The following is a 20,423-nucleotide window of genomic DNA, read 5'->3' as shown; positions in this document are numbered from 1 at the left end:
TCTGCTCTGCTCCTCTGCAGCTCCCATGGAGCCTCGGATATGGCCAGGCAGGAGCTCTGCCCGGGAGGGTAGAGGGACAGGCAGGGGCAGAGACTGGAAAAGGGACAGGAGAAAGGCAGGAACTAGAGTTAATTTTCTTCTAGAATGGGACTATGTTTTGAATCTGTGCTAGAAAGAATGTTGGTAATTCTGGAATGTTTTAGTTATTGCTGGGCAGTGCTTACATGGAATCAAAGACCTCTTCTGCTCCTCATTCCACCCACCAGTGAGTAGCTGTGTGTGCACAAAATTTGGGAGGGAACACAGCTGGTTCAGCTGACCCCAGCTGACCAAAGGGGTCAACCAGGCTATAGGACATCATGCTCAGCATATTTAGATGGGGAAGAGAATGGAAAGGGGGGATATTGAGTGATGGTATTTGTGTTTCCATGTAACCATTAAGTGTGATGGAGCTCTGCTTTTCTGGAATAGGCTGAACTCTTGACTGTGGATGGGAAATAGTCAGTTTATTACTTGTTTTGCTTTGCTTGCACGTGCAGTGTTTGCTTTATTTATTAAAGTTATTTATTAAACCCATGAATTTTCTCACTTTTAGCCTTCCAGTTCTCTCCCCAGTTCAATTTTCAGAGGGGGAAAAAAGCAAGAGGCCATGTGGTGCTTAGTTACCGTCTGTGATTAAACCAAGACAAAGAAACACAATGGGCACTGAAAGAGCTGCAGTTTTTACATGGAAAGGCAGAACTCAACCACATTTGGATATTTCATGATGTTTAGGGAGTCTCACAATAACACTGCAGTAACACATAAAAATAATCAATTAATTGTATCTGAGGAAAAAGTGGCACTGCACCAGGAACTTCACTGCTAAGATAGACTTTCCCAGGACATGATGAAAAATTCCTTCCCTGCACTCCCAGCTCTGGCTCCATGTGAACAAACACAGGTTTTCTTCTTCTGAGCACTGAGCATTCATTTCTTTATTTAGAAGTGTAGGCTTTCATGGAAGACACAAGGAGACCCATGCAAATGCATTCATGGCCTTGTGTTCCTGAGCATAGTGCCTGAGGCATCCCATCCAGGAGCTACAGATGCCAGAGCCTTAGGCAGTTGTCCCCAGGCTTTGCCTCAATTCCCACCTTTGGCTCTGTCATGTGAAAATGGGAGGCTTCCTCAACCCTTAGTGTGTGGAGATTTCCTCGACCCTTAGTGTTTGTCTGTCAGTGCCCCAGGAAAGCCGAGACCCTTGTACCCAACCACCCTGTCAGTGTCCAATTAGGGGGACCCTGCACTGAGCTGTCTGACTGGATCTGAGGGCAGCTTGACTGCCTCAGTCAGGGAAACAACAACAGCCTCAGGGAGACCCCTCAGCAGGGATTCCCCTTTACTGGAGTGTGTGCCCTGCTGACAGTGACTGCCAGCACCCAGGAAGGATTCGCACTGACAGTTTTGGAATAACACTCCTTTTCAATATAAAATCATGACAGGTCAAGGTTCAAAGATTGTTGACTGTAGTGTCTGACTGCAAAAAGATACTTGAAGGAATGCACAGACAAGCTCTAATCCCCACTAAAATATTCTGTGTGCTCAGAGGAGGATTCTTACCCAACAGTCCTCCCAATGGGGAAGAAGACAGGTTCAGTCCATTCACTGATCCCAGCAGCTATAATGGTGTCTTCCCTAACTTTTCTCTCATTTCCACTTACTTTTATACTATTTCTTTGTGTTAGGTGGAGCTTGAGTGACTCTAGTCATGCACACCTGTGTTACTGATGGGTCTAAAATCCTCCTGCTTTGCTTTTAAAGATACAGCCAGAAAGAACACATAGCACATACCCAGTGAGAGTAGGTCATACCTCAGGGGTGGGTAACTTCTGGACGGAGAGGTGCATTAATATTATTATTAGGCTTTAATGAAGCAAGTTCATCTAAGGAGAGGGATTTGGCCACAGCTGCTGGGTCAGCAGTAGGATAACTTCCTCTGTCTCCAATGGTTGACAGGTGGAATGCCATTTATGCAAAATACCATCAAGTTCCCCTCCCTGCAATGATTCCAACAGAGCCTGGCCATGGTGCCTCTGCTCTGCCCCACCCTCCATTCCATTCCATTCCATTCCATTCCATCCCATCCCATCCCATCCCATCCCCCTTAGCAGGTGTGTGTGGGGAATCATGGTGGAATAGGTTTCCAGTTATGCCAACTGCATTCCATCCAGTGAGCAGCAACTGTGATTTACCCTATAATTTCCAAACTATTGTAATTCCTGTTAAGATGCCAATACAACTCCTCAGTTTCTTCTAGTTGTATCCCCAGTTCCTGTCCACAGGGTCCCCAGTCATTTTCCCTTCTGGCCCTATGGAAGGATTTCTGCAGTGGATTAATCTCAGAGCCATTTAACGCAGCACTGCTGGTCAGGCCAATGTCATCTGTCTTGCAAAGGCTACAAACACAAAGATAATGCCACCTGATTTCTCCTGTCACCTCCCTCTTGTCTTGTAGGTGTCAGCAGCCCAGGCTCTTCCCCAAGCAGATACTCCAGCTCACTTTTCAAATCAGTGCTTTTAGTTGTCCTCTCCATAGCTGATGTTGTGATTTACTGTTTCACTTTCAAGATCTAGTTTTCTGTGATTCCCTGTAGTGTCTCCAGGGAATCCATCACCACTAACTTTTCTCTGTTTTGTTAAGAAGGTAGAGCAGGATATTTCTGTCCAGGGAAGAAGATAATTCCCACCACAGCCTTTAAGTGAAAAGTTGCCTTCTTAACAGACCTATCCCAGCACCAGCTTTTCATCAATAAGCCTTGGACACAGCCTCTGGTAAATATGTGAGGGAATAAGATGGATGTGCTTGGATAGAAACTCAGAGTGAGCTGTTTCTCCACCAACCCTCCCCTGTAAGAAGAAGAAATTTTTGTTAAAATTCGAATGGAGATTTTTCAGGGAGCAAGAAGTATTATGGTGGAAGGGCCAGGATAGTTTCTTTTGGAAAGCGTTGATCTCTCAGCAAATGCTGAAGGAAGAATTCCAACAACCATGGACAAACTACCCCCAAAATGTGCTTTCACCTGCCTAGAGATCCATTTGTCGAGGAAAGGGGGACTCAGTTATCATTTCCTCTTGTTGGAGATTTTTCCTTTTTTTCTTTTTTTTTTTTTTTTTCTTTCTCTCAGGGTATTTTTCTCCCATGTGTTGCTTAAGAGATGGGAACAGTAATACTTCAAAGATAAAAGATGTGGGCAGGATGGGGACGAGGGGGGAAGGGGTGCAGTCTCTAAGCTAGGGGCGTTTCTCTGGGAAAAGTGCAGAGATACCGCGAGACTGGGCTGGGGATCAGGGCCTGGGCTCAGGACTCTCTGTCCCACTGTCTCTCTGTCTGTCTCTGAGGGGACAATTTGCTGATACTGCAGAGTTTTGTCCTTCACTGCTTCTCCTTACCATGCGTGAGCCTCTGCTGGCAAGAGCAGCCATTGAACTGGGACCTTTTTTATTCAGTCTCACTGGGGGGGCCCTTCACAATCTGCCTGGGTGCCTCGGGGGAAACCTGGGACCCTGAACCTCTCCTGCTTCCTGGAGGGAGCATCCCCCACTGCTTGGGGGGGAGCCTGGCTGCCTGAGTCCCCCTATTTTCTGCTGCTGCTTAAGCCTTTTTGCTACACTTTAATTCCACATCATGCCTCCACCCAACCCCCATGGTTCCTGCCACAGCTTCAGAGATTTTGCTACACTTTGTTTGCTGCCCAGGTATGCTCACCTCTGCTGCTGCAGCTCACCTCTCTGAGGTTCCTGCTACAGCACATTTCACCACCTGCAGCAGCCCTGAGGCCGGCTGCTCCCCGTGAGTTTTGCAAAGGGAGCCACCTCCCCTCTGCTCCACGGCCTGAGCCGCCATCACCGCCTGAGGGAGACACGGCCACAGCGCCCCCTGCAGGCTCGGGGCAATCAGCGCACCCGCCCTGCCCGGCCGGGAGCCACCAGCGCCCCCTGCTGGCTGTGTCCGGAACTGCACCAAAGGGGAAAGCGCCTGCGGCCCGGAGACGGCCGGGACTGCGTGTCTGGGGCTGTTTGCTGCCGCTGCTGTTGTTTGTTTGCCTAGTTATACATACACATACTAGTAAAGGACTGTTATTCCTTTTCCCATATCTTTGCCTGAAAGACCCTTAATTTCAAAGTTATAATAATTCAGAGGGATCTGGGTCATATTCTCCCTTTCAAGGGAGGTTCCCACCTCCCATGGCAGACACCTGTCTTTCAAACCAAGACACTATTCCGGGATATTGATAGCAAAAAGAAAGGCAGAACTGAACTTTGAAAGCAAAGAAATTCAAGCATGTGTGGCTTGTGGGAGGCTGTGAGCACAGGTGTGTTTCTGTGGCCACTCAAAGGGACTGTTTAACTGCCTGGGAGATCTCAGTGAGGAGCAGGGTGAGGTCTCATTGCTCCAGGAAGATTTGCCAGCCAGAGCAGGGGATGTGAGGCACCTGTGTGTGCCCAGGCCTGTTGTAGGAGGTGTTTAGAGCTTGTTCTCTTTTTCATGCCAAGGGTTGAAATGACTGGAAACATCACATCAGTACATTCCACAGCTTTCCTGCAGCACGCAAGCAACAAGGAAAAGAAAGAAAATTGACACACTCAAGGGATTAAAAATGAGAAACACACCTCTGTCCTTGAGAACAGCAACAATGCATACAGGATGAAATCATGCTATTTTCTCTTTGTGTCTTAGAACTGCATCTGAGGATTAGGAAAATGCTCCACAATTCCAGGGTACCATTATGCAAAATGATTAAACCAAGATAAAAATGAAATTAAAAGCCCATTTCAGTCAACTATAACCAGATGTTCTCTACCTAGAAACTCATTGAAAAGCACATACAAATAAATCAAAACTTCAAACAATGTGCAGCTTAGTGGTCAAATAATCAGTTCACAAAATTAGAATATTTAAGAGGAAAACTTCTGATTTAATTGGGATAAAATTCATGAGACCCTTATAAAAATGGAACTCAAATTAGAAATACTAAAAATTAAATAGCTGAGTAAATATGCATCTTTAGGTCATCAATGCAAAGACAGTCAATGAGAGCACCATCAGCTGAACCAAAATATCCTCTGAACAATTTCTAAACATGGACAGATTTTTTTTCTTTGGCATACAAATTGTCTTCAAGGACAGATGTGCTTGAAGGTCCGGAAGAGCTTAGGGAATACAGAATGAAAATAGATATAAAGTTATTAAGCCTAAGTGACTTCTCCCCAGATACAAATCAGGGCAGAATTTTAACGACATTAATACTAACAGCTCAATCTGTCCAAACAAGCAAGGATGATAACGTTACTTTTACTGTAGAGAATCCTCTGGAACAGTGTTAGATGTTCAGAAGTAGAGCAGAGCAGAGGGACAGGAAAGCAAAAGGCACCACTACAAAGAAATGAAAGAAGAGGCATCACCTGCCACTGGAAAAACCCTCAAATGTTTTTGTAGAAACATCTAGCACAGTGAGAGCTACGTACCACAGTGACTGAAAACAACTGAACCACCACACACAAACTGTCTCCCTCCCTTCTCATGAAGGGGAAACATGGTGGCCCTGCCTTGTCTATTTTTCCTCAGACAGCTCTGTGGGCATACATCAGTTTGATTCCCAGAATTACTCAAACACCAGAAAACCCCTCCTATTTTTCCAAGAACAGTTTCTTCAACATTCAACTTGAGAACTTGGCTCTTGCAAACAGGTCATTTTAGACACTGATCACCAGCTCCAGTTGAGCAAGTGGGCAGGAACCGTCTATGTTTAGACATTTCCATTTAAGTTCGTCATTATGTTCTTCTCTTAGTCTCAGAGCACACAGGAGGATTTTGGTAACAACTAAGATCCTTTTAATTTCAGATCCAACAACGGCCAGAAGCAGATGCATGAAGAACAAGATCTGGACACCAGAAATGGCACTTCCTACTAGGAATCTGTCCACTAGAGATATCAGAACAGGGGTTGAAGAAGCACTTATGGTTGCTTTGTATTTACCCTTTACAAGTTTATTCAGGAGCCCTTTGTTCATCATTTTAGCATTCTCACACAATGCTTGACTTACTGCTTTGTCAAGAGGAACCCTTCTTGAGGTTCAAGGAGCTAATCTCTGCAAAGGAGCAGCTCTCCTAGAGCCCTCCTCTGTCCAGGACCAAAACCCATGGGATTCCTCCCAGAAGATCCCTGAAGAGCCCAGATTCTGCTCTCCTGAAGCCCAGGGCTCCACTCCTGGTTTTGCATTGCTCTCTTCTCCCTGGGTCCTGAGCTCAAACAGTGCATGGTCACTGCAGCCAAGGCTGCCCCAACCACCTCACATCCATCAGTTCTTCCTCACTGGCAAGAAGGAGGTCCAGCTCTCCAGCCACCTGTGTCAGCAAGTTTGCATCAGCACACTCCAGTAAACTCCTGAGTGTGTGTGCTCGGCTGTGCTGTCCTGCCATCAGACACTTGAGACACTTCAAGCACCCCATGAGGACCAGAGCCCAGGAATGTCCCTTTTGTCCCAAGAAGGTCTTGCCTTTTTCTTTCCCATCAGGTGCGGTGTAGTAGCCACCCACTAGAGTGTCCCTGCTGCTGATGTGGCCTCCAATCCTGAGCCATCTGCTCTCATCCCACAGCACAAATCCCAGCTGTTGCCTCAGAGAAAGGACAATGCCCACTCCTTGCCTTCCCAGCCTGTCTTCCCTGAAGCCTGGCTTCACTCACTACAATGCTCCTGGAAGCTCTCCCACCACATCTCCATGATCCCACAGCGCTGCCTCCAGCCTGCAGAGTTAGAGCTCAAAGGCTGAGAGAGCTGAGGGTGCCCAGCCTGGAGAGGAGAAGGTTCTGGGGAGACCTCAGGGCTTCTTCCAGTGCCTAAGGAGTTCCAAGAGAGACCTGGAGAGAGACTTTGGAAAAGGGCCCAGAATGACAGGACATGGCAGAATGGTTTCCCACTGCCAGAGGGCGGGGTTAGATGGGATATTGAGAAGGAATTTTTAGCTGTGGGACTGGTGATGCCCTGGCACATATTGCCCAGAGCATCCCCATGCCTGGAAGTGTCCAAGGCCAAGCTGGACTTAGGAGCAACTTGGGATAGTGGAAGATGTCCCTGACCATGTCAGAGGGATTGGAAGCAGATGATCTTTATGGGCCCTTGCAACCCAGCCCAACTCGGCCCAACCCAACCCAACCCTACCCAAACCAACTGAACCCAAAATAACTTAACCCAACCCAACCCAACTGAACCTGACCCTACCCAACCCAGGATCCTCTCTTGTGCCCTGGCCTGCATTGCACCACACACTTTCCTTCCTGGGTCACGTGAGCTGTCCCAACACTTCTCTCTGCTGTCCATGAGGTCATTGTCCTGCACCTGCTGGTGGAGCTCCAATGTCTCATGTTTGTTCCTCTACTCCGTGTGTTTCTGCACAGGCACTGTAAAGAGGCACCCAGCCATGGTAATTTCCCAGAGGATTTTCTTTTCCCCCACAGCTATTCCTTGTGCATATGCACACTCCAAGTTCACCCCTTTCAGCCCTTCGGTTTCTTCTTATTATTACATCTGTCTTGTTCATACCATTCCTCACTTGTTTCCTATCCACATTTCCCACTGCGTTCTCAACTGACTACAGTTCTCACTTCTGCTTTTACCCATTACTCCTACCACTCTGATTCCAGAATGATTTCTGCTTTTATATTTCTTTTATATATATTTCCAGCTCTGTAGAATATTCCTAAAGAGTTACAGAGTTCCTAGCTAGCTCCAGTACTTTCCCCTACCCTTTCCCTACCCTTTGCACAAGACAAAACATTCTAGAGGTTCCAGACCCCGGGGATCCAAGGTGCCTATCCTATCTTGGTTTTTCCTGGGAACCAAGGATGAAATACCCTCCCCAGACAAATTTTGATAAACAAAGTTTAGTTCCTTAAAGGGGGGCTACAGAAAAGCTGGAACCAAAAGGGGGGAAGTACTTTATCACTTGTGCTTCTAATTGGGGATTCTTGTCACTTATGCTAATTTGCTAAGCTAAGTTTATAAAACTGCATGCACCTTTGCAGTTTTTCATATCTACCCATTGGAGGCCTCCAATAAATAATAAGGAGGCCTCCAATGAATAATAAATAAGCCCTCCAGCCCTTATGTTACCTCCTATACTCATACTGTCTGAAAACTGTGTTGTTTTATTTCTAGGTCTCTAAGGCATCACTCCCAGGGCAATCCTGCTGCTTCCCAGCTCTCCCATTGCCCTGTCAGTAGTACCACAAGGAAGAGAAGTAGGGGTAATAGACTGCAGTTGTGATAAGTTTTGCCAGTCTTTTGAAAGTGTCCCCAGTTCAAGTCCATGGCAAGGTGACAGCTGGCCCAGGAGCACAGAGTCTTCCATTGATATCACTCATCATCAGTGGATGTCCATCTTCAGAGCCATCAGAGATTGGCTCTGTCAGACATGGTGGAAGCTTCTAGCACCTTCTCACAGAAGCCACTTCTCTTGCCCTTCCCTGCTACCAAAAACCAGGCTGTGCAATAACAACACACTCCTTCACTCTTTGATCCTCACTCCCAAGGTTTCAGTGCCTCTACACAACAAAGAACAATCATTTTGCCTACTTTCTCCTCTTACCTAAAACACCATAAAGAATTTCTAAGATACCCCCAGACACCAATTCTAAGAGCCCAGAGGGCACATTCCTCCTGCTTCTGAGCATTGAAACAAATGGAAAGCTTCCTGCAAGTCAGAAGAATTTTCAGAAATGCTTGGAAATATCAAAAAAGTACTGATAAATTTCCTGCTTTCTTTCCAGCTTAACTCCCTCAGACTTTTCAGAGGTGTCATGTAATCCCCAAGTTCTCATTTACAACTCAGTCTTTCTGGTGTTATTTTAGGTCCTTCCTTGAAAGCAATATAGTGCTTTTTTCTGTGGTACGTTTGGTCTGAAACCACTGAAGAAGTCATGTGACTGCTTGTATAATCCAAAATTCTGTGTAGTGGAACAGAGAGAGTTTTTGATATGAAATACCTCACTGTGTTTGGGGGGCTGGGGCACAATGATATAAACAGCATAGGAACCAATATAAAAACCCAAAGAAGGAAAAAAGGGTGAGATATTAGGGGAAAGAAAGGGGAGGGATGACTGTAATATTTAAGAAGAGTAATAGAACATTTTTTTAATATTTCTTTTTATCCTGGATACATAAAAGAGCTCATAGGAGTTCTAAAAGATGGAAGAAAGGGAGAAATAGAAAATTCTGTACTCAATCAAACTAACTGAAATCATTGAACTATTCAGGTAAATTTTTTCCCTTTCCAGTTTACAAAGTAAATGTACCTCTGGAATTTGTCATGGACTTGCACTTATGGATATTTAGGCCAACTACCTAGCTTTCCATGTCTTGATTTACAACACTTTTGAACACCATGAGGAAAGAGTGAGTTTTTGGAATAAGTCTTTGCAGTGTGGAGAGAAACCGTGGTTGGATCGGGGACGAATCTCACAGTTCTACCAAGTAAGTGACATTTCTTTATTTCTAAAATATCCTTTAAAATTGAGGTGGGGGTGAGAAAATGAGTTTAATGGTTTGGGTTCACTGAAAGATTTTTCAGCTGCAGTAATGCCTTGAGTGCACTCGCTCTCCAGCCAGGCTTTCAAGCCAAATCCTCAGCTTGGACCTGCTCAGGAAGGTTTCCCAGCAACAACTGGGCTCACTCTGCATAGCACCATTATCCCATGATCCCCAAACACCAGCAGGGCACTACTTAGCATGGGATAATGGATTCCCAGTTTGGGCAGCACTCTGGCTCCAATCTCCTGTCAAGTGTCCAGTGGACTTCCACTGACTGACCTGGGGCAGGAATGCAGAGCTCAGTGAAGAGCTGACAGTGGTGAGGAGTTTGGAGACAGATCTGTAACTGCCTGGTTGGAGAAGTTCTGGTTTGACACTGGCACCACACTCACAGTGTCCCCAGGTAAGTAATTCCACTGCCCTGAGGACAGGGGAGGAATGAGGTTAAACAGCCTTGGGCTTAAATTCTCACAAGAGCCTCATATCCAAGAGTACCTGGAATGAAATATAATTGTCTCCCAAGTCCTGTGGGTTCTGAAAAGACCAATGTGGTGAGTAGGAATTATAAGATGCCTTAGTTATAGCTATCTTTATTTGGAACTCCATGATGTACAAAAAGGGTGCATGGCACCCCAATATTTTTTAGAAGAATGTGAATGTTAGGGTGGCAGACGAGTTTTTGGTGTTGATCTGTGTTATCTTAAAGATTCAGGTGCATCCCTCAGGAATTGTTGCTGCTCTTTCAGAGGTCTGCAGGACTTTAAAGTACTGCAGGAACACCCCATGTTATTTTACTCCTGCTCTCCTTCCACAAAGACATGGGACTGCCTTGGCTGCTGCCTAGTACCTGTCCATATGTGTAGGATAAGTTGCATGTGAATAAATGTGTATTTAGGAACGATCTTGGTGCACTTCCAAATCCAAAGGGAGAAAAGAATGCAGATTTACCATTCAAAAGAAAGACCTGTTCTTTCCATGCTGTTCAAGGACTTTCTCTTTCTAGCTAAAGACAGAATACTTTCAGAGCTGCACAGAGACTCTAGAGTTATGTTTGACAAAAAAAGATATTGGGCTTTATGAATCAAAGTCACTTTTAAGACTGCTTAAATACTGAATAAGTTGAATAAAAATTTCCAAGATGTGAGCAACCTCTCCTTTTTGTTTATGAATTCCTTTGGGAGCTACTAATATGCAGTTTAATATGCACACATGAAGATACATATTATTATATTTTACCCTAATTCAATATTATATATGTTATATATATATAAAGTATTTTATATGTTATATATCTTATATACTATATTTTTTTTATATTATTATTGTTGTGGTTATAAGTTGTTTTGAGAACACCCCTAAATCCAAATGACAAACTTGCAACCAGTAGTTTCACTTTGGGATACTCCACGCATATTCTCTTGAGGATTCTCTCAGTTAAGGACAGAGAATGTTTTCCTTTTAGTTTGGGTTGGATTATTCTAGATTAAACATCCTTTGAGAATGCTAAGGCCCATTATTTTCTGTAATATAGAGATCCTCCTGTGATTTTATAAGACTAACGTGAAGAAGTACAACTTTCTGTCCAAATAAATTGTCAGAACATAAAACACAAATCCCTTCCAGAACCAAGCAGTGGCAGAAATTCACGGCTGTATTGTCAGGTAATGCAAACTAGTGGGACTCAGGTGAGGCTTCTGGGGTCAGATAAAAGAAATCCTCTGCTCTCTGAACTACAGTTGCACTGTGTACATGATCTCTTGCTGATGATGTAGCCCAGGGTGTTATTGCAGAGAAGCAGCTTGTTTGTATTGTGTCTGTTGGGAAAGCCTGGAGAGGAGCCCACATGAAAAGCCTTTCAAGGTCTTCTCAGAGAACACAGAATGCACAGGATTGACAGGCTCTGGCCAACCATGGTACAACACCTGGGAAGGAAATGTTGGATTTCTCTTGGGTGTCTGGTTTCTGTAGGTGTGGAAAAGTGTAGTTCTGCCTGCAAAATGAAAACTCTAATGCACCTCTCTTTACCCAAGAGACCCCTCAGGCTGCTCCTGTCAAAACAGACACATAAATCAGTGTGGATGTGTCAGCCTTTCATAAGCTGAGCCCTTTCTGGCAAGGAAGGCTGCTGGACGATTCAGTTCAGTTCCATGTTTTTACTCAAATTCAAACTGTTAATCTGAGTTAAGCTCAGACATTGGTTTTTGTGATTGCTATTGATTCCCATAAATGACATGATCTAGAGGCAAAAGTATTTAGTGTAAAATACAAATCTTGGTACTACAATGATTTGTGTGCTTCTAAATACTTTTGATGACAATAGTTTTCTTCTAAGACAGCTGCTGCAAGTTAAGGCAATCTTCTTACTTATACTACTTGTTACTTCTACTTCTTATGGCAAGGATAATTACATAAAGGACAGTCAATGAGAATGTTACAAACTACTCACAGTTGGAGTATATGTGAATTTTTAGTCACTCAGCACTCGGGCAAGCTTGCGGTACAATTAATCATACCCAATCACAAGTTTTTTTACATACAGTCCAAAAACTTCTATCCTAGAGGTCATTGTGGAGAAAACAACTAAATCAGATGTTGCTACCACTGGGACAACAACAACCTTGCCAACAATTTCCCCTACAAAGAACATCAGCTTGGAGATGCCCTCTAAGGAACCAACAACAGCGGTGATCTGCACGGACAGGTTCGACAGCAGCATGACAACAATACTGCCAGGTACAGTTTGGTAGCACAGGAGCAACACATTTCTAGGGACAGTGTCCTGTGCTGCTTGGTGTTCTCCTGCTTGTCAGCATTGTGCTGACCAGCCAGCAGAAAGGAGAAAGACATCTGGTACTTCATCAGGGAGAGATGAAAGATGTTTCAAAGCATGTCAAAGAAATGGTTTCTACTGTTCAATAACTTTGGGAGGAAGAGGGAAGACATAATCTATTTGTTTAAAATGTGGACTTCCTTATGACTACATATTTCACCCTTTGTAGCAGCAAACTTCCCGCAGCACAGCCTGGAACAGCCTTTCCAACACCAACAAAAAGTTAAAGGCGTGCTATGTTTTGAGGTTTTTTTAGTAAACCACATTTTGTATTTTGTGGGATTGCTTTTGTAGTCCTGAAGGTCATTCATGGTGCTGAAGGGGGCAGTAAGAAGGTTTGCAACAGCACAGAGCCGTCAGCACAAGGTGAGTCACACAAACAGGTTGGCAAGCTGCATTGCTCTTTGGGCCATAAAGGCAAGGAAATGTATTTTCTCAAGGGGAGAACACAACATATTCAGCACACACAAGTGGCTGTTCCAAGGTAGCTCCTGCAGTTACACACAAGCCCCAAGAAGCAAAAAGCAATGGAGACAGACCTGTGCTCCCCTGTTGTTGCCATGTTCTCTACTGTCTGTTCCTTTGCTGCTCTTCCTTTCCCTTAAACTGCCACCTGTGGTTTTTCCCACTTTCTGCCAAGGTCACCACATCAAAACCCAGACCATGATCTCTCCCCTCTTTTCTGGTCACTGAGCAGATCCTGAAGGGCACAGAGTGAACATGCTGTCCATGGCTGTGTTGGGTTTGCGAGTCCTGCTGGCAAAGACCATTGCCTTCAACACCCTCATGAGTATCAAGTTGTTTCTTTCCTGAGGTAAGCGGGCACAGAGCTTGGTTTGTAGAAAGCCTGGAAGCACTTCCAGCAGTGATTGCCTGTCCCTGTGTATGTCACTAGCCCCACAAGGAATGATGCCTATTCATCTGCTCCTGATTCCATTTAACAGCTCTTGCAGGTTTCTGGGGGAAAAGACAACAACAATGGCCAAACCACACACAAGAAAATCAATTCTGTCCCAAAAAAGCAATTAAGACAAGACCTCCCTGTCTCCCAAAGGACGAAGGAAACAGTGTTTTTCTGAATTCAAAGCTCAGTTCCTGGAAGCTGGTTCCCAAATTTTGGTTGCCAGATAAACACAGGTATTACCTGATTAGCCTAAGAAAAATCTCATTGACTATTTCAAGTAGTAGAGTACAAAGCCTGGAGAAAAATCCAGACAAATAAGGATTCAAAGGCAAGGATCCCAAAATACAGAAGTGGGAGTAAAGACAGGCAGGGTAAGGATTTTTAAACTAAAGTATCTAAAGACGCACAAAAGATAGCCCAGCCTAACTTTTGTGAGTGTATCTCTCCTGATCTGAGAGTTATCAAGCAGCGGATCTTAGGCCCAATTTCATTTAATGTAGTTTAAACCTCCCCTTGCTCTTCCACACACGGAGAATGAAAGCAAGAGGAACCTGAAGAAGAGCAGCAAAGAACGTGAACCTGCAGCACAAGGGGCTTGAACAAGCAGGGGCAGAGCTGCTGACAGAAACCAGCCAGGACACAAGGCAGCACCTTCCCCTGAAGACATTGATCACTCATCACTCCTGCCAGGCCAGCTGATTGACACTGGAGAGTTTTAAATGCTTTTGCTGTTTCCTCTCCTCTGAGAACTGAGGAGAGTGCATTTATCCTCATGCTCCTGCTAAGCAGATCTCCTCACTCTTCTGGCATTTGCACACAAGTGTCCAATCTGCTTCAACAGCTTTGAAAATTCCAATGCTCACTCTACATACTTGGCCTTTTAAAAGCACCTTTCCCTGGCATGTTGTGTTCCTGCCTGTGCAACTGGAGCATTACTGCAGAGGGAATTCAAGGCCAGTAGTGGCCATTTGTAGCTTTGGGTTAGATTTAATAACAAAAAGTGTGTATTGCAGATGAGAAGAGCTGTGTAGGATCTGAAGTGATTCAATTCATCCAGATAATGTTCATTTCTTTATTAAGCCTGTATTTCTTCTGCCAAATGTATTACACATGCACTTTAGGTTCCTGCAGTAGTGACAAAAATAAAGTTGTACTTGGCCAAAATGCTGTTGGTTTTCTGTGTTTTTTATTCTGAATCTGGCATGGAGATTGCTGAAATCCAACTCACCTAAAGCCCACAGGGATTAGAAACACAGCTTTGAAAATGCAGCTTTCCTGTTGTCTGGATTTGTCTTTTCTAGACTCTGTGCAGGGAAGGGTCTCTCTGGCACATTCCAGAACCTCAGTGAGGAGAGTCCTTGCTGAAGGCATGAGGGAGGAAAAGGCTCATCTCAGCAGAGAAGAAACCCTGCTGTTGTTTTGCATTCAGTGATAGGAGGAAGGAGTCACCAAAAAATAATATCAGGTGGTTTGATGGAGTGATATTTCCCATAGCAACTTGGTTCTCACCTAACAGAGCCCAGCACAAACCTTCCCCAGCTCAGGCCCCTCTCACAAGCTACAGGCAGGATGCTGTGGTCACCATTTCTGACTCAGTCACACCAGGCAGGATTAACCCTGCCCTGCTTTTGAAAAAACAAATTAACCACATCCTGCAGGGGAAAGAAGGCTTTTCTCCCCCTGGCTGAGTTCCTGCTGGCTTTGAGAGAGCCTCTGCAGAGGACACAGCAAGGTGTGCTGCAGTCAGCTTGCTCAGCTCAGACCCTGAGGTTCTGTAGACTCCCAGAGAAGACCCTGAGCCCTTGTAGAAGCTCTGTAAAATTTGCATGGCAAATCCAAATGCAGGAAAATCCTCATTTAGTGCATTCTAACACCATGACATAAATCAGGGGGAGCCATTCACCAGCATTTTAATCCTAATTTTCCAATGAAACCCAGAACCTTTTTCTCAAGCATTCCACACCTTTTCCCAATCACTCAGGCAGATTTATATTTTGAGAATACTTCCTTAGGCAAAACCAGTGGAATCAGATGGACAGGAGGGAAAGGTTAATGATTAAGTGCTGTTATAATCCATTAGTCATAAAGTCTTGATGAAGTCTGGGACTAGGATTGGACCCATCCACACATCCCATGAGGAGGAGTTTAGAAAGCAGGGGGCTCCTTTCTGTACCTCATGACTCAATGGGAGGGACTTCCTTTTACAGCTCTACCCCTTTCTTGCTGTTAGACTGTGCCACACTTGGGCAAATTTGTATTGAACCTGCTTTTGCTGACACCTGTGACAGTGAGTGTTTCACTGACCTAAAGCCCTCATTTCATGACACTGTCCCAGACTGCCCCCACTGAGCACTCTCACCATCCACTCGGGTGCCTCAGAGGAGAATACAGGACTCCAAGCCCCCAAGCCCCCTCAGAGGAACCTTCTCCTGGCAGTGTTTGGGAGCCAGGCTGCTGCTGCCCAGCCCTGCCACTTCTCTGCCACTGCTCCAGGTTCTTCACACTGTAACCCTGCACTCCCCGGGACAGCCCGCCGGACACCCCACAGCCCCTGCAGAGTCTCCCACACACCTCATTTGCTGCTCCAGAGTCTGCTTGTCCCTCCAGCTGCTGCTTCTGAGGTCCCTGCAACAGCTCATTTCACCATCCAGAGGGGTACCGGAGCCGGCTGCTGCAGGGGGGTTGTAAAAGAAGCCCCTTCTCCACCTCTCCTGCCGGCTGGGCCCGCTGTTACACACACACAGAGAGGAGGCCTCCACGGCCTGAGCCGCCATCACCGCCTGAGGGAGACACGGCCACAGCGCCCCCTGCAGGCTCGGGGCAATCAGCGCACCCGCCCTGCCCGGCCGGGAGCCACCACCGCCCCCTGCTGGCTGTGACCGGAACTGCACCAAAGGGGAAAGCGCCCGCGGCCCGGAGACGGCCGGGACTGCGTGTCTGGGGCTGTTTGCTGCTGCTGCTGGTGCTGTTTGTTTGAGGTGTTAGACATACACATACTGGTAAAGGACTGTTATTCCTTTTCCTATCTCTTTTCCTGAAAGCATCATAATTTCAAAGTTATAATAACTTGGAGGGAAGGGGGTCATATTTTCCATTCCAAAGGAAGTCCCGCCCTCCTTGGCAGACACCTGTCTTTCAAACCAGTCTCACACACAGAGTGTGGTATCTGACATCTGTCCTGCTGAGCAAATCAAAGTGGTGAGAGTTCCCTCCAGTGGCAGAGAACATTAAAAGCATTCAGAAATAATAAATAAACTTCTTTCCAAGAGGTTACCCAGGAAAGCATCAGGAGGAACAACGAAATTGAAATAGCAGGGAAAATACTTTGCATTTTCTCCCACATTTTTATTTATATCCAGGGAGAGGAGTGTTCATGCTCCAAGTCTACACCTTTCTTGCTTCTGCAGAAAGGTATGGGAATGGTGCAAGCAAGATTCAATATCTGAAAGGTTTCTGTGCCCAAGACATGAAGGATGGAGCCAGAAAGGCTCTGGCAGCACCAGGCAGGACTCCCAGTCTCATTCCTTCAGTGGATTGGCTTTTCCAGAGCCAGCAAGAATGTGACAGAAGGAGAAGTTCAGGACAGTATCAAGATCTCTACATTACCAAATTCCTTTGCACTTCAGCCCCCTGAACTGGCCCAGATCAAAGCCTCAGCCTTGTCCTCACAGAAATCCTTGGGGTTTTCCCATGTGTTGCCCCACAGTGTTCTAGGGCCAGAATTCCTCACCCTCAGGTCCTCAATTGCCTCTGGAACAGCACAGCAACCTGACCTGGGTTTTATTTAGTACTTTCCTGCCAAAGAGGCACAGGGAAAGTGCTGCCAGTTGCAGTTCAGATGGGTCTGGAGGGGATGTGGCTGATGCTGCTCCTTTCTTCCTCCTGTAAGGCCAGACAGGGTGTCAGAGCTCTGTCTGTGCCCATCACTGCAGCTGCTGCAGCCCCAGCTGCAAGGCTTGTGTTTGGGAGGAAGGGTGGGCATATATTTAAAAGGATACTCAAAGCAAACCTCAAAACTTCTATGAGTTTTAATTTGCTATAAGTAATTCAAGTACATGGAATGATGTTAAAAATATGCCTTCCTCCCCCCTCCCTTTTTTTTTAAATTGGATCTCCTCATAATATTGTTTTTAATTTCAACTTTTTATTTGAGAGGGTAAACCAGACCATGTTTCACTTTCTCTTCACACAATCCTTTCAACATATTTTGATAAGATGATAAAAGTATTCTTTTGTTGTTTTTTACTTAAACAGTATCAAACTCCATGAGAATAGACAATATTAAATCACTTTTTGTACCACTGAATCCTTCTGTTTTCTTATACAGCACTAAAAATACAATGTAATAATCATATTCCCAAATCTGCTGGTTGTATTCTGACCAGCATGTTCTGTTTCCCCCAAATACTAAAAAGTTCCTTGTAAAGTTAGATCTATTGATATAAACTGAGCTTCTTTCTCTGATCTCTCCTGCTACCTTCTGGCCAAAGTGTTTATTGTTCTCACAACACTTTCAAATTCATGAAATCCAGCAAATAGCTCAAACAGGAGAAAAAAAAAAAAAAACAAACAAAAAACCCCCAACCAATCAAAGAAACCACCCAAACCTCACAAGAAGTGTTGTGTCTGCACATGCCACAAATTAAACTTCTTCGCTCTTCATTTGCATTCTGCCCCTGCCAGCAGGTGCAGTTGGAAACTCTTGCTAAGTGATACAGAGGCTTTGGAAAGTCCAGGGTCAGGACGGTGAAAAACTGAAGTGAGATTCAGAGAAGCTTCACTTGAAGGTTCAGACTAAAGCAGGGTTACAGCTGGAAGTGATTTGTAATGGAAGAAATGGAGAAGAATATGGGAAGCACATGCAGCACTGCTTTCAAAATCCCTCAGTATTTCCAAAGGAATTTTAACCTCTAAATTATTCAAGAAACTTTTTAGTCTAAATTTCCTGGGCTGGAGGAAAGATGTCTTGATGGGATTAAGGATGTATTTGTGCCCCAAGAAGCTGTTACACCTGAGCCAGATCTTCCAAAGGTGTAGGTATCTGGCTAAGCAAGCAGCAAGTCTGAACCAGCAAGGAATGCAGCCCAAGCTGTCTGGCCTCAGGCAATGAAGAGGCTGATAAGAAAATGAGGGAATGCAAGTGGCAGAGTGCCTGGTGCCCAGGGATAAAGATATTGTGAGAAAATTGTTTCCTGCAGGAAGGCTGCAGCTGAGGTGCCCTCAGGAGCTCCACTCCTTGGAAGAGGTCTCTGCTGAGGGGTTTCTCACTGGGGCTTCTCACATCAAGTTCTGCTTGTGGACCTGGCTCCTTCTGCCAGCAGGTGAGTCTTTTGGCATGGCAGAAACCTCTGGGTATAACACTTTAATTTAATCCAGCTGAAAATTCAGGGGGCTGTGCTTTGGAGTTGTCTCTTTAGAGTGTGCTTTGAACAGCTGTGAGGGGTCTCATAGAACAGGCAACAAGGGGAGGGTGGTCTCAAAGGACAGCCTGAGACATGGTCACTTGCTGTGGGGCTGTGGGAAAATGACTTTTCCTTGGTGGAGAATTCACTCTGTGAAACAGGAAAGAGAAATTAAATCCCTCAATCTTGTTCTGTAGTAAAGTGGTGCAGGGACTGGGAAGAGGGTGGAATGATTTAAATACACAGAACTAGCCTGATCTTATCTTTAAATTATTTGAATTAATAAAGCTTTTCTATTCATTTTATGGAAATATATAAGGTTTTCCAATTATATCTGGTATAGTAGCATCAGTGGGAGAGTTCCCATTTGTTGAGCAAGTTTGTATATTTGGAAATCTGGGTAAGATATTTAAAACTGTTCAGTGATGTGATCTGCTGTTTTTCAGCTGGTTTTCCTTCCTCATCTCAGCCAGTTTTTAGCTGAAAATATTGGTAGGGATTGCATATAAGGTACAGCTTGGAAAGGTAATGAGTTTGTAGAGAAATCATTTCTGCATGGGCAGGGACAAAGGTTTCCCATCACTTAATCTATAATTTGAACAATAGTAGTTCCTCACTCCCCTCCTTTATTTCCTTCCTTCATCATTATGCTGTCCAGTAATTTTGGGAATGGCACTTGGGAAAATTCCAAATGCCAGTTGTGCTGTGGCTGACCTCCAGAGAAAAACTCACCTGGACATGGTCAGAAGGGATTATTTTGTGAAGTGCTGTCACACTGACACTGGGAGTTACTGCTGTGCAGGAACCACCAGCACTTCAATTTAGCCATGATAACCCTGAGCAAAGACAAAATCCTGGCTGTTCTTGCCAGCCAAGAAGAAAATATCATCAGCTGCTGGTTTTAATTTTTTCCTTTTTGTTGTTTGCTGCACGTAAATGTACTTTGAGACTGCTTGACTGGAGTGGAAGTGATGGACTGAGCTATTCTGGAAGGGATGCCCAGATTTTTTTTCATCTGATCCTGAATATCCATGCAGAATGTTTTTCTTCTGTATTGAGTAGGACACAGAAAGAGAGATTGCATTCCTGGGAAAAGTAAAAGTTTTGAAGAAATTTTCTTTTTGTTCTAAGGAAAATCTGCATGTATTCAGTTATTTTAGAAACCAGCACAAATTGCTGATTTTGTCACAATCATGTCAGTAAGCATAGTTACCATACCAAGAAAAGTGTGGCTGGTTTTAGAGGTGCTGATATTTTCATGGATCTTTCACAGCTTTGAATATTTAATCCCTGCATATAATTCTCAAATTGCTTTAAAACAAACATTATCAATACTTCTATGTGATAAGGAATAGTTAAAAATCACAATGTGCCATGGGAACATCTTGAACCCCATGAGAGGAGGCAGGAGGTGTTTTTGCAAAGGGCTGAGCTGCTGTGGGCATGCTGATTGAGGCGCTCCACTTTGTGTCTGCAGTTCGGCTGACAGTGAGCTCAGGTGAGCTGCTCTGACTGGAGGAATCTGGGGGTGATATTTCCTATTTCTATTTACTCCCATTCACAATTCCCAAAAGTGAAAAAAAAAACCCACAGAAGAACAAATCACTTCCCTGCCAACCACAGCAGTCAGTTTGGGGAAGTAAAGTGAAGATAATCAGTAAAATTCTGCTTACAGCAATTGCTTTCAAAACTTTAATGTAGCAATGAGGCATCTCCC

The 20,423-nt window shown here is 44.8% G+C and overlaps 1 protein-coding gene and 1 long non-coding RNA gene across 2 annotated transcripts in view; both read left to right on the top strand.

Annotated features, from left to right (window-relative positions):
- LOC134553834 (M1-specific T cell receptor alpha chain-like) overlaps nt 1-20,423 on the top strand; it is a 225,863-nt gene that overhangs the window by 147,425 nt on the left and 58,015 nt on the right. The gene's annotated exons all lie outside the window — the stretch shown is intronic.
- On the top strand, nt 9,020-14,457 carry LOC134553907 (uncharacterized). Its single transcript, XR_010081161.1, has 5 exons — nt 9,020-9,106; nt 9,318-9,513; nt 12,130-12,303; nt 13,098-13,214; nt 13,345-14,457. It is a non-coding gene; the product is annotated as an uncharacterized LOC134553907 (long non-coding RNA).

This window comes from Prinia subflava, chromosome 8, assembly GCF_021018805.1.
Source record: "Prinia subflava isolate CZ2003 ecotype Zambia chromosome 8, Cam_Psub_1.2, whole genome shotgun sequence".
NCBI classification, from domain to species: Eukaryota; Metazoa; Chordata; class Aves; order Passeriformes; family Cisticolidae; genus Prinia; species Prinia subflava.
Note: the sequence above shows the minus strand (reverse complement) of the source record. Positions and strands in the feature narration are given on the sequence as shown.